The 11,857-nt window shown below is 36.3% G+C and overlaps 1 long non-coding RNA gene across 1 annotated transcript in view; it reads left to right on the top strand.

Moving 5' to 3' along the window:
* Positions 1-2,217: 2,217 nt before the first annotated feature.
* Positions 2,218-11,857, top strand: part of LOC107571193 (uncharacterized) — a 22,740-nt gene continuing 13,100 nt past the window's right edge. Inside the window, exon 1 of the long non-coding RNA XR_001607145.1 lies at positions 2,218-2,282. This is a non-coding gene — a long non-coding RNA (uncharacterized lncRNA). The remainder of the gene's footprint in view (positions 2,283-11,857) is intronic.

The following is an 11,857-nucleotide window of genomic DNA, read 5'->3' as shown; positions in this document are numbered from 1 at the left end:
CTTAACTTGTGTTCACGCTGAACAGAATCACCAACCAAACTAAAGCAGAAATGTGAATGTAATTTCACACGACCCCTGAAGACGATCAACTTGCAGAAAGAAACCCTCACTTTATATAGACCAGGTGTCTGTCTCTGAGGTTACGGCGGGTCCGTGCCTAAAATCTATAGTTGCAGAAAAAATATACATGTTTGTATTGAACATTAATGGAGCAACAGATTTTGTGCAAAAATAAATCATACAAAAGCATGGGGTATAAGGCAGAGGGTATCGATACAAATACTTGAGCTAAAATATATATTTTTTTATAATGTTTTTAATTTTATAAGTTAATACTTGCTCAAAACAATCACTTTAGCAAAGTTTGTACTATTTTCTGCTTATTTTGAAAAATAAAATAATTTTTGTTCAATAAATATACTGTCATTAAAATGTTAATATAAAAAATATATTTTAAAATACAAAAACAAAATCATTTTAAAAAGTCAAGATTCTGAAAGCATTGAAGGAGATCTCATAATTGAATATAGATTTACAGTAGTAACGACAAATGATATTTTATTATATGATATGATTAATTAAATTAAATATGATGGTTTAATTTTAAACATGGTGATTATCTCTAATATGGACACCCAACATAATATATGATATTATCATCTGAATTTAACCATGTCATGTCAACAAATGGAAAAGTCATCCATCTATTAATTATCATGTTAATTACTGTGCGCCTTTAGCTGCAACAGCAGGGGCGCTTTTTACCCCAAATACCATACCATTTTATATATTTTTACGTTATTTAAAAACTGTTGTGAAAATTAAGAAAACCTTTGCCTCAAAATATATGCATTAATTTTAGCGATTCTCATTTGCTACTCAAATCTACAATTTCAAAAAACATTAAATATTAGATCAAGTAAGCACAGAATCAACTTTTCGCTGCTGCACGCGATCGCGTCAAGGATCAGACAAATATACTATTGTATCTTGAAAAGCAAATGTTTTGGAAAGTGCTACGCCACATTTTTGTGCCATCTAGTGGTTTAGATGAAAATAATATCAAAGGCACCTTTTACCCCGGGGGGCCTTTAGCCCTGTTGTACTCTCTCACTCTCTATATATACAGTATATATTAAATAATATTAAGATGATTAAAAGTGACAGAATTATTTTAAGATTATAAATGTCTTTACTATTTCAAATAAATGCTGCTCTTTTTGATATTTTTTCAGATTCTTTGAATAGAAAAGTCAGCGAAGACTGTTTATACTGTTATATAAACGTATTAATATAGCATCATTCTCATTTTAAGATGAGTTTATGAGCAAATTAGAAAAAAAAAAACTTTTAATACTAGTAAGTGCTGAAAAATATCACTTGCCTAGTCGTTCTTTGTCACAGGTTCCTGGGCATTTTAAAATGAGCATTTAGTTTTTGTGTTAGTGGGTTTGTTTTTGTTTTGTTATCCTGACACACAGTATTTCTGCTTAACATGAAGTTTTAATGTTTAAAACTAGCTCACAAAGTGATTACTTTGCATTTACATTCAGTCACTGATATTAGCGTTTGCATAAGACAAGGACAGTTGAAAGTCACTCTTACGCTTATTGAATTATAATTTGGTGTGTGACCACAAGCTATGTTCTGTTAGCTTAATGGAAATAAACCTTGTGCAGTTATCATATTGCAAATGTTATCAGTATATCATTCAAAAACTCTTGCAGTGTCCGAAAGACTAAATGCAAAATTACTCCAGCATCTCATGCTGCCATCAACAGAGTTGTCACTTGTGTTAGCTTGTTTTGTAAAATATTTCATCTTATTTTATTTTCTCTTCTTATCTGTTAAGTTTAACAACAATTTGGTGTGATTTTGGGTAAGGTTAATTTACATTTATTTTCTTGTTTACTAGTTTCTCTTTATTGATTTAGATGTTTGAGTTGTGATCCGTGAACGTGTGCATGTTTTTGGATTATAATAAATGTGGTCTGTAATATTGCACTTTGTTTCATGTGTCCTTTTTATGTTGCTTACCCCTTTAATATGAGCATTCATTTAAATTAAGCAGTGGTTTGTAACTAATATGTAACATATATATATATATATACACGGCTTGACATTGACTTTTTTTTGCTCACCAGCCACTGTGGCAAGTGGTTTTCCTAAATTACTAGCCACTTTCACCTGCCATCATTTTGTTGTTGGGAAATTACGTTTTATATGACTAAAGTTACTGCATACTTAAATTTATTTAAACTGATTTTCAGGTCGTTTTTACTGTATTAAATGGCATGCATCATCTTTCATATCAAATTCTTACAATTTATTAATAATTTCACTTAACATAATAAGACACTACAGGACTGTTACCAATCCAATGAAATCAGTATTAACAAAAACGATCTTTCCACTGCAGAAGAAACAGAAGCAGCTGAAGTGGCATTTAGATTTACACAGACAGTTTAATGAAGCTGACATGTAGCATGAATGCATTTACACTGCAAAATTATCACAGCATAAATAAGGTTATGAGCTTGGTGTTTTAAATCAGTTTTTTTTTTTATATGGAAATATTAAATGTTGGGAAAAAATGCAACGTAAAGGTACTTTTAAATATAGAAGTAAACCACCAGTAGGTGGCAGCAAGTGATTGTTTTAATGAGTGAGGCATTGAGGCAAACGATTCGTTCAGACAGCTGATTCATTCAAGAATAAATCAAGTGTCTGTCTTTGTGAATGGACCACTGAATCATTGACTAAAATGATTCAAAATTCAAAAACGCGAATCATTCAATATCGAAACACCGCTGTGTGCTGCTCAGAGATGCGTGACTGTTCTGCTGTGATCTTTGTTTGGAACTATTTTCGTTAACCAAATTGGACAAAAACAGTCAACATTTACAATATTGTACTGTATATTAACTACTCTTGTATTAGCCTAAATCAATGTCAATTTTGTGGTTTTCCGGGAAAACTGAGTTCTTTGTCGTGACACATGTTAAAAATATATAAACTTTACCACAGTATGTTACTTGTGTGTGCAGTTGTGTTAATTTGTTTTGATTTCTCCACAAGATTATTTCACATACAGACAGGCTGCGTAAGCCTCAACTGGTGCAACCTTGTTCCTGTCAATATTATCCATTATTAATCACCGTTTACACCAAAAGCCTAATAAAATCAATCATTCTCGATTTCCATGTTTCCCTAATTAGATGTTTTAATCAGATTTGTTGTTCGGTCAGGCAAGAAAAATTCTCTTTCACGTGCTCCTACAAAAAAATCCGCTTGTCCCAGATTAGCATTAATGTCGAGCTCTGTTACTGTATAATTCAGCCCGCCGAAGTGGCTAGTAGGAGTGACTGTGTTACCCGTCACTGCTTAAATCCACCCGCATTTGGCAGGTAATGTCAAGCCCTGTGTGTATATATAAAAGCTAAACCTCCCTTGTATTCACATTTCTAAACCTGTTGTCCAACAAAAGAGAACATTATAACATATTTACTCCACAACACCAGTCAAATGCTTCCTTTTGTGATCTGATGAGGCTTCTTGTCACAGAATGAGGCAGAAAATATGTTCCATAGGCTACTTTAAAAAGAATACATCGATTAGCAATAGATTATAAATTAGGGTGACCATGTGTCCTTTTTTCCCCAGACATGTCCTCTTTTTGGACCTACAAAAATGCATTTGGCTGGGATTTCTTAATTGCCCAAAATGTCCGGGATTCGGCTGTTTTCTTAGTCCCACTCCCGCTGAATCTCTGACCACTGCCGCCTGCTCCCGTAACATGTGTTTCGCTCCCGCGATTTTCGTGTCCACTCCTTTAACACTATAACCCTTTGAATGTTTCAAATGTACATTGTAGCACGGCCACATAAGAGGGATATATTAATAAAGCTGTTGATTAAATGCTAATTTGATTGTTGATGTGTCACAGCTGTTATTTATGTCTCTTTGTTTGTATTGCCCCGTCGAGTGTTGTCACATGGATCAGATAAGTTGACACTTCCGATAAAAGAAGCCGGTTAGCGGCGTTCAAGAGCTACGCTCAACGTGCTCACTGGGGGATACATACAACGATCGATCGTCTCTTACGTTCTGCTGTTATTGGCTGTGACTATTGTGGAATTCTCAGCGTGGAATGGTCAAGTTGGTGGGACTATTTAAGTTGGATTTCCTCACAGGACAGCGCTGTTCCTCAACGTGCTCCCGGACTTTATATAATTCACCGGTGAGGCCGAACTGAACAAACACACACACACACACACACACACACTCATACTATTTGACTTTCATGGACAGTACGCGCACATGCTCATACATTGCATTTTTTTTGTCTTGTAAAATACACTCTGGGTTGGCATTCATTATTTATCTTGGTGGTTATTTATTGTGCCTGCATTCCTTCAAACCCCACTATTAAGAGGTAAAAAGTACAAACTTTATTTGTGTAGCCCACCTTATTTAGACTGAGCGTTACATATTGGTGGCCCGTATGGGGATCTGTTTTTCTTGTGTTTGTTTGGTTTTAGGATAATTATCATTATGGATGTGACAAATGCTGACCGGGTTACTGATGTTAATACTGTGAACACTGTGAATACCAATAATCCAAGTATACCTGTAAATGACCAAGAGATTGTTGAACAACCAGATGTGGATTTTACAGCAGGCCCATTTGTAACCAGGCACAATCCTACTGCTGAAATAACATCTATGATAAGCTCATTATACATTTCTGACACATTTTTATACATCAATCTGATGATGATGATGAAGGGAGCAATATTTTAAGTGGTGAAATAGTACAGACAATGCAGGCAGACATAGCACAAGTAAAGGTGGATTTATTGGCCCTCAATAAAAGAGTACAAAATATAGAACATGATTTTAAACAGTCAATAGACAGTACAGTAAACCGGGAGACCAGTTTCAGGCAGGCCGTGGACGCTAGCTTGGCTGGGTTGGAGGACTATTTCCTAAAATTACTGGAAAAATTAGAAAGGGCGGTAACTGATTGTTTTCTGAGGAGAGATGCTAAATTGGAAAGTCAAATGCAAAAACGAAGACTCACCAGTACACCCACACTCTCCAGATTACAGACCTACTCACCAACTTCCTCCCACATTTCTCCGGTCTATTGTCCAAAGACCCCCATGCCGGTTAATGCTAAACAGAAAGGTCCAACTCATCCAGTGCAAAATACTACTGATGATGTAACTCCTTCTGTGTATACTCCCTCACCTAATGTGCTTACCTCCTCAGTTTTGGCTGGCTCATCCTCATTTTGTGCTCGTCCTCCCATCCGCATAGAGTTCCCCTCTTTCGGCGATTCCTGCGAGACTGCAGAAGTGCCCAACTTCATTGAGCAGTGCGAGAACTTCCTGGAGATCAGGCCTCTCCCCAGCATTCTCAGCGTGGAATGGTCAAGTTGGTGGGACTATTTAAGTTGGATTTCCTCACAGGACAGCGCTGTTCCTCAACGTGCTCCCGGACTTTATATAATTCAGTTCGTGAGGCCGAACTGAACACACACACACACACACACACACACACACTCATACTATTTGACTTTCAAGGACAGTACGCACACATGCTCATACATTGATTGTATATAATGTATATATCGTTTTTTTTGTCTTCTTGTAAAATACACCCTGGGTTGGCATTCATTATTTATCTTGGTGGTTATTTATTGTGCCTGCATTCCTTCAAAACCTACTATTAAGAGGTAAACAGCACAAACTTTATTTGTGTAGCCCGCCTTATTTAGGCTAAGCGTTACAACATGACAGATTTAAAATAAAACATTCAAGTCTCCCAGTCATTGACTTTTACTAAAATTATGTAATTTACAATCCAATGTTGTTAAAAATGATTGAGATAAAACCAGATAAAAAAACGGGGCATTTATACCTATAAGCGCCAGCGGGTCAAATTTACCCGCTATATAATGCATGAAGTTTCGCGCTGTAATTTTCTTGCCGCTTATGTTTTAACATTGTACATTTCTAGGCAACGCTTTTCACTCACTGATTTAGCGGTTATCAGTTTTATAAATAAAGTCAAAATGACTAAAAAAGGCGATTTATGGAAGGTAGGTATTAGAAACACTAAATGCCATGAGTGATGGAGAGTCTGATGGCAAGTTATGCGTCCTGGGCTGGCTCAGCATCTGATGGCTCATCTGACAGTGATCCAGATATCATATTTACATGTTTTAGCCTCATGTTACTCTAATTGGTCAAACTTTGGTTTAATTATTAAATTTTTTTCTTGCCATATCGTTTATTGTTCGCTACTGTGTTGCTATTCTAGTCTGGCCATTTCCTGAAGATCTATAGGATGTAATGAATAAAACCATTTTTTGATTACCCAAAGTTTAATGGTGTTGCTCTCTTTTTTAAATTATAAATGATATAACTAAACAAATTAATAAATATTTAGGTGAAGCTGTGCGCTAGAATTTGTCATTGCATCATCCTATGCAGTGTGGTGAATTATTGCTCATTATTGTCTATAGGCTATTTTAGTAATTTAAATAGTATGGGTTATATTAATATATTGATTAATGACATTATAATATTACACCACCATTACATTATTTAGGCTACTACCTTCTAATTTCCATTGTCAGTGCAGGCTTTTTTTATTTTTATCTTAGGCTACTGACCGTTCTGGATTAGTGTAGCCTGCATTAAAAAGTCTTGAACATAAAACAACAGGATAAAAATATAGTTGATGACTAGACATAATCATTTTATGACTCTAGACATTCAAGACTTCTTTGTGAAGACAGTGAAATAATATGTTCTTTTGCCATATAAATACTGCTGTCATGTGCGTGGGTAAAATTTACCCGCTGGCGCTTTTAGGCATACAGCGACCTCTGGCAGTTCTAGTGTTAAACATTCTAATATTGTATATAATTTTGATGCATCTTGGAGCCGCTCTCAGGATGCGGTGTATTTAAATATTTTTGAATGAGCGTTTGCGCCGTTTACTTTCACTTTCGATTTCGCTATCACACGCACTCTGTGTAAAGGGAGCACATCTTACAAGATCAGATATTTGTCGTTTTTTTCCACAGAATTGGGCTACTTTTAACCCACTTTGGGAAATCAACCCATGGCAACAGTTTAAAAGTTTGAAATATTGCTTAAATTACATTTGACTGAAATGCTTGTATTGAAACATTAAATTGTATTGAAGAATTTTGCATTCTACCTATGATAAAACTTTCATGGACTTCTACATTAACTGTTCCCTCCTGGTGGAATGACCTGCCCAGCTCAATCCAAGCAGCTGAGTCCTTAATATTTTCAAGAAACGGCTGAAAACACATCTCTTTCATCTTCACTTGACCCTCTAACTCTGGCACTCTCTATTCTAATGCTACTTCTAATTTTATCTGCTTGTTTTTTTTATTTAAAAAACTTGACCCTCTAACATTTGCACTCTCTATTCTATTTCTATTCTAAATATTTGTTTTATTTATAAAGAAAAAATAGCCTCTAACACTTGCATTCTCTATTCTTTCCACTAATTTTCATTTTATTTATTATAAATAATGACCTTCTAACACTAGCATTATCTGTTCTTTTTCTGTTCTATTGAATTGTTTTATTTTTATTTAACAATGACCCTCTAACACTAGCATTTCCTATTCCTTTTCTATTCTTTCTACTTATTTTGTTTTTATAATAAATAAAAAGAAAACAAGCAAACAAACAAACAAAAAACCTTGCTACAGTATACTGTTAGGTGAAGCCCCGCCCCCTACTGTCCTTTTTTTGGAAAACTCAAATTTGGTCACCCTATTATAAATATACTTAACTATTATGAAAATACCAGAGATGGCTTAAATAACACAGATAAACTATATTGTCACAGTCGAGTGTTTATTGTCTTCGTTTTATCATTCAAAACGTTTATATGTTCTGTTACTCAGTTACAGATATAATAGAAATGACTTTGTCCATATAAGGGATTTCCTGGAGGGTCACGAGTTCTCTACTTCTGTGACTGGATATGTGGATTTTCTGTGCGAGGGCGCCCTCTGGCGTCCAGTATGAATGAAACAGACATCATGTGTTTATAGTGCTAATAGCCAGTCCATTATTTTTTGGGGGAATTTTTATTTATTTATTTTTTAATAAGTATCGGTTCAGGCACTGGGACCGTTTTAAAAGTATCGATTTGGCACCGGTATCGGAAAAAACCCAAACGATACCCAACCCTAGTATTAATATACTCTCATTCTCATCTCTCATAATCTCATTCTGGGTTAATGAGCAAATCAAGGGGGAAAAAATAAACCTTTTTAATACTAAGTGGTGAAAAATATCACTTGCCTAGTCGTTCTTTGTCTCAGGTTCCCGGGCATTTTAAAATGAGCATTTAGTTTTTGTGTTTAGTTCAGTATTTCTGCTTAACATGAAGTTTTAATGTTTAAAACTAGCTCACAAAGTGATTACTTTGCATTTACATTCAGTCACTGATATTAGCGTTTGCATAAGACAAGGACAGTTGAAAGTCACTCTTACGCTTATTGAATTATAATTTGGTGTGTGACCACAAGCTATGTTCTGTTAGCTTAATGGAAATAAACCTTGTGCAGCTATCATATTGCAAATGAATGACATTATCAGTATATCATTCAAAAACTCTTCCAGTGTCCGAAAGACTAAATGCAAAATTACTCCAGCATCTCATGCTGCCATCAACAGAGTTGTCACTTGTGTTAGCTTGTTTTGTAAAATATTTCAGATTTTTTTTTTTTTACAAATCTTGAACTGAAGGATATCACTCATGAAAGCAAAGTCCAAAAAAAGTTTTTTTTACTGTCATAAGATATGTGATCATAAATGTGGCGTATGTGGACTCATATTAAACATTTAAATTGAGATGAACTGTAAGTCAGGCCATACGTCAGTTTCAAATATTGTAAGTTATCATTTGAAGTTCAAAATTGGATAAGATTTTCTTCGAGGGGAATCCCACCTGTCCTCAGAGCGTGATTTTCCCCTGCCCTTCTGGAGGTCTGTGCTTGCCACTGTTATGGCCCGTTTTACTCAATATATAATATGTGTGACTTTCTAACCTTTAAAACTGTATATTTGTGTGAACTGTTGTGTTTAAACTCTAATGTGCAATGTTTTGTAGAACTGTAACTGAAACAAAGTAAAAATAAATATTAACATTGAAAAGACATAAATCTGCTTTCTGGACAAGGCCGGATTGTGAAGTAGTGGTGCTCAGGGCATGGACCAGTTTAAAAGTCCCCCTTGGTTGAAATCGCGTTTGGTCAGGGATGGGTAAAAAGATGAGGCGAGGACTCGATGTAGAGTTGATCAACATTTATTAACAATAAAAATAAAAACTACCTCATGGCGGTAAACATGACTGACTATGGCTGGACTAGGCTGGAAACAACAGGGAACACGTAAACACAGTGTCCCAGACTAGCGCAGTCCTCACAGGCTGGATGGTCTTTACATTTACAGTATCTCACAGAAGTGAGTACACCCCTCACATTTTTGTAAATATTTTATTATATCTTTTCATGTGACAACACTGAAGAAATGACACTTTGTTACAATGTAAAGTAGTGTGTGTACAGTTTGTATAAGAGTGTAAATTTGCTGTCCCCTAAAAATAACTCAACACACAGCCATTAATGTCTAAACCGCTGGCCACGAAAGTGAGTACACCCCTATGTGAAAATGTCCAAATTGGGCCCAATTAGCCATTTTCTCTCCCTGGTGTCATGTGACTCATTAGTGTTACAAAGTCTCAGGCGTGAATGGGGAGCAGGTGTGTTAAATTTGGTATTATTGCAATCACTCTCTCATACTGGTCACTGGAAGTTCAACATGGCACCTCATGGCAAAGAACTCTCTGAGGATCTGAAAAAAAGAATTGTTGCTCTACATAAAGATGGCGTAGGCTATAAGAAGATTGCCAAGACCCTGAAACTGAGCTGCAGCATGGTGGCCAAGACCATACAGCGGTTTAACAGGACAAGTTCCACTCAGAACAGGCCTCGCCATGGTCGACCAAAGAAGTTGATTGCACGTGCTCAGCGTCATATCCAGAGGTTGTGTTTGGGAAATAGACGTATTAGTGCTGCCAGCATTGCTGCAGAGGTTGAAGGGGTGGGGGGTCAGCCTGTCAGTGCTCAGACCATACGCCGCACACTGCATCAAATTGGTCTGCATGGCTGTCGTCCCAGAAGGAAGCCTCTTCTAAAGATGTTGCACAAGAAAGTCTGCTTGTCTTCAGCAAACTGTTTGCGGGCTAAGGACATGGATTACTGGAACCATGTCATGTGGTCTGATGAGACCAAGATAAACTTATTTGGTTCAGATGGTGTCAAGCGTGTGTGGAAATGAATACCAATTTATACATAATAATGAAAAAAAAATAGCTTGTTCTTTCTTGTTTTTAGTTTGTAAAACTAAAAAGAAAAGAAAAATGAAGCAGGCATGACATACGGACAACAAACGTTCTTTACCTTTCAAACTAACATGATTTTTTATATTATTACAGGTATAAATTCAGGTCAAAATGACCGTAAAGTTCATGGATAAGCACAATTTCTTAGGAAACAACAAGGTTAAATAAGCTACCAAATATATGTATGTACTTACCAGGATGTCCAAGGCTGCCAACAAAAAAAAATATTATTTTCTTCCCCTTAAAGAACAGACAGACAAAAATGTATCAATATCTATTCTACATCATTAAACTTCAAGCCATTTTCAAGCTAAACAGCACAAGGAATAAAGAAACTGATTTATGCTACTGATATTTCCATGTACTTAACTACCTAACAATAATATAACTGGGCAATTTACTGTACAGTGAAACTGGAAAAATAATTACCATTATGTGTTTGTCTCTGCTTTCTTTTTATTGGCATGTAAAATACATTTGAAATATTGACTGTAAAGGCAGGGTCGATGGGTGCAGAGGTGGGCTCGTTACACAAAGAGTTGGGGTCACTGGGCGCAGAGGCAGAGTTGGTGAACGCAGAACCAGGGATGGACACAGATGTGGGGTCCTTGGGCAGAGGCGGAGCTGCTGGACACAGTGGCATAACGCAAATCCGCGAATCACAAGTTGTAGGCCCCCCTAATGCCGGTCAGAACAATTTCCCCTCCACCCTCTGAGCATTTAATAATCCGCTCCTGGTTCCCCAATTCCCGCTCCACTCCTCGCTCAAAAAAAAAAGAAAAGAAACACCACTCCACCTTTGCTCCGCGTCTAAAGTATTTCAGTATGTTTTTAAAAAGGAAACGTGCAAATCTTACCGTATTCTTCAAGTTGTATCCTTCAAATACAGTTGTGTTTTTCATAATGTTGTGGAGATGCCTTCACACGACATCAACTCCTCCGTGCAGCTGCGGTTGTACAGTAAGATATTATCATTGGTCCTTTTCAAACTGAAGAATGGACCTTTCGACCACCAAATCCAGCAGTGTCTGCCATAATATCGAAGTAAGTGCACATCACTGATAATTGTTCTCGCTAAAAAATATTTTTCTCATAACATGAGATCTGCAGTTTAGTTTAAAGATGAATTATTGTGCACTCTTCGCTGTCATTCAAATATGTGATCATGCGCATCCACTACAAATGTCTAAATTCATAATTTTTTGACTTTGTCATTAAAGGGGTCATATGATTTCAATTTTTCCTTTCTCTTTGGAGTGTTACAAGCTCTTGGTGCACAAAGAAGATCTGTAAAGTTGCAAAGACTAAAGTCTCAAATCCAAAGAGATATTCTTTATAAAAGTTAAGAGTCAGCCACACCTACCTAAAACGGCTCGTTCTAACACGCCCC

The sequence above is a fragment of the Sinocyclocheilus grahami genome, unplaced genomic scaffold (genome assembly GCF_001515645.1).
Source record: "Sinocyclocheilus grahami isolate Dianchi unplaced genomic scaffold, SAMN03320097.WGS_v1.1 scaffold1562.1, whole genome shotgun sequence".
Classification (NCBI taxonomy): domain Eukaryota; kingdom Metazoa; phylum Chordata; class Actinopteri; order Cypriniformes; family Cyprinidae; genus Sinocyclocheilus; species Sinocyclocheilus grahami.
Note: the sequence above shows the minus strand (reverse complement) of the source record. Positions and strands in the feature narration are given on the sequence as shown.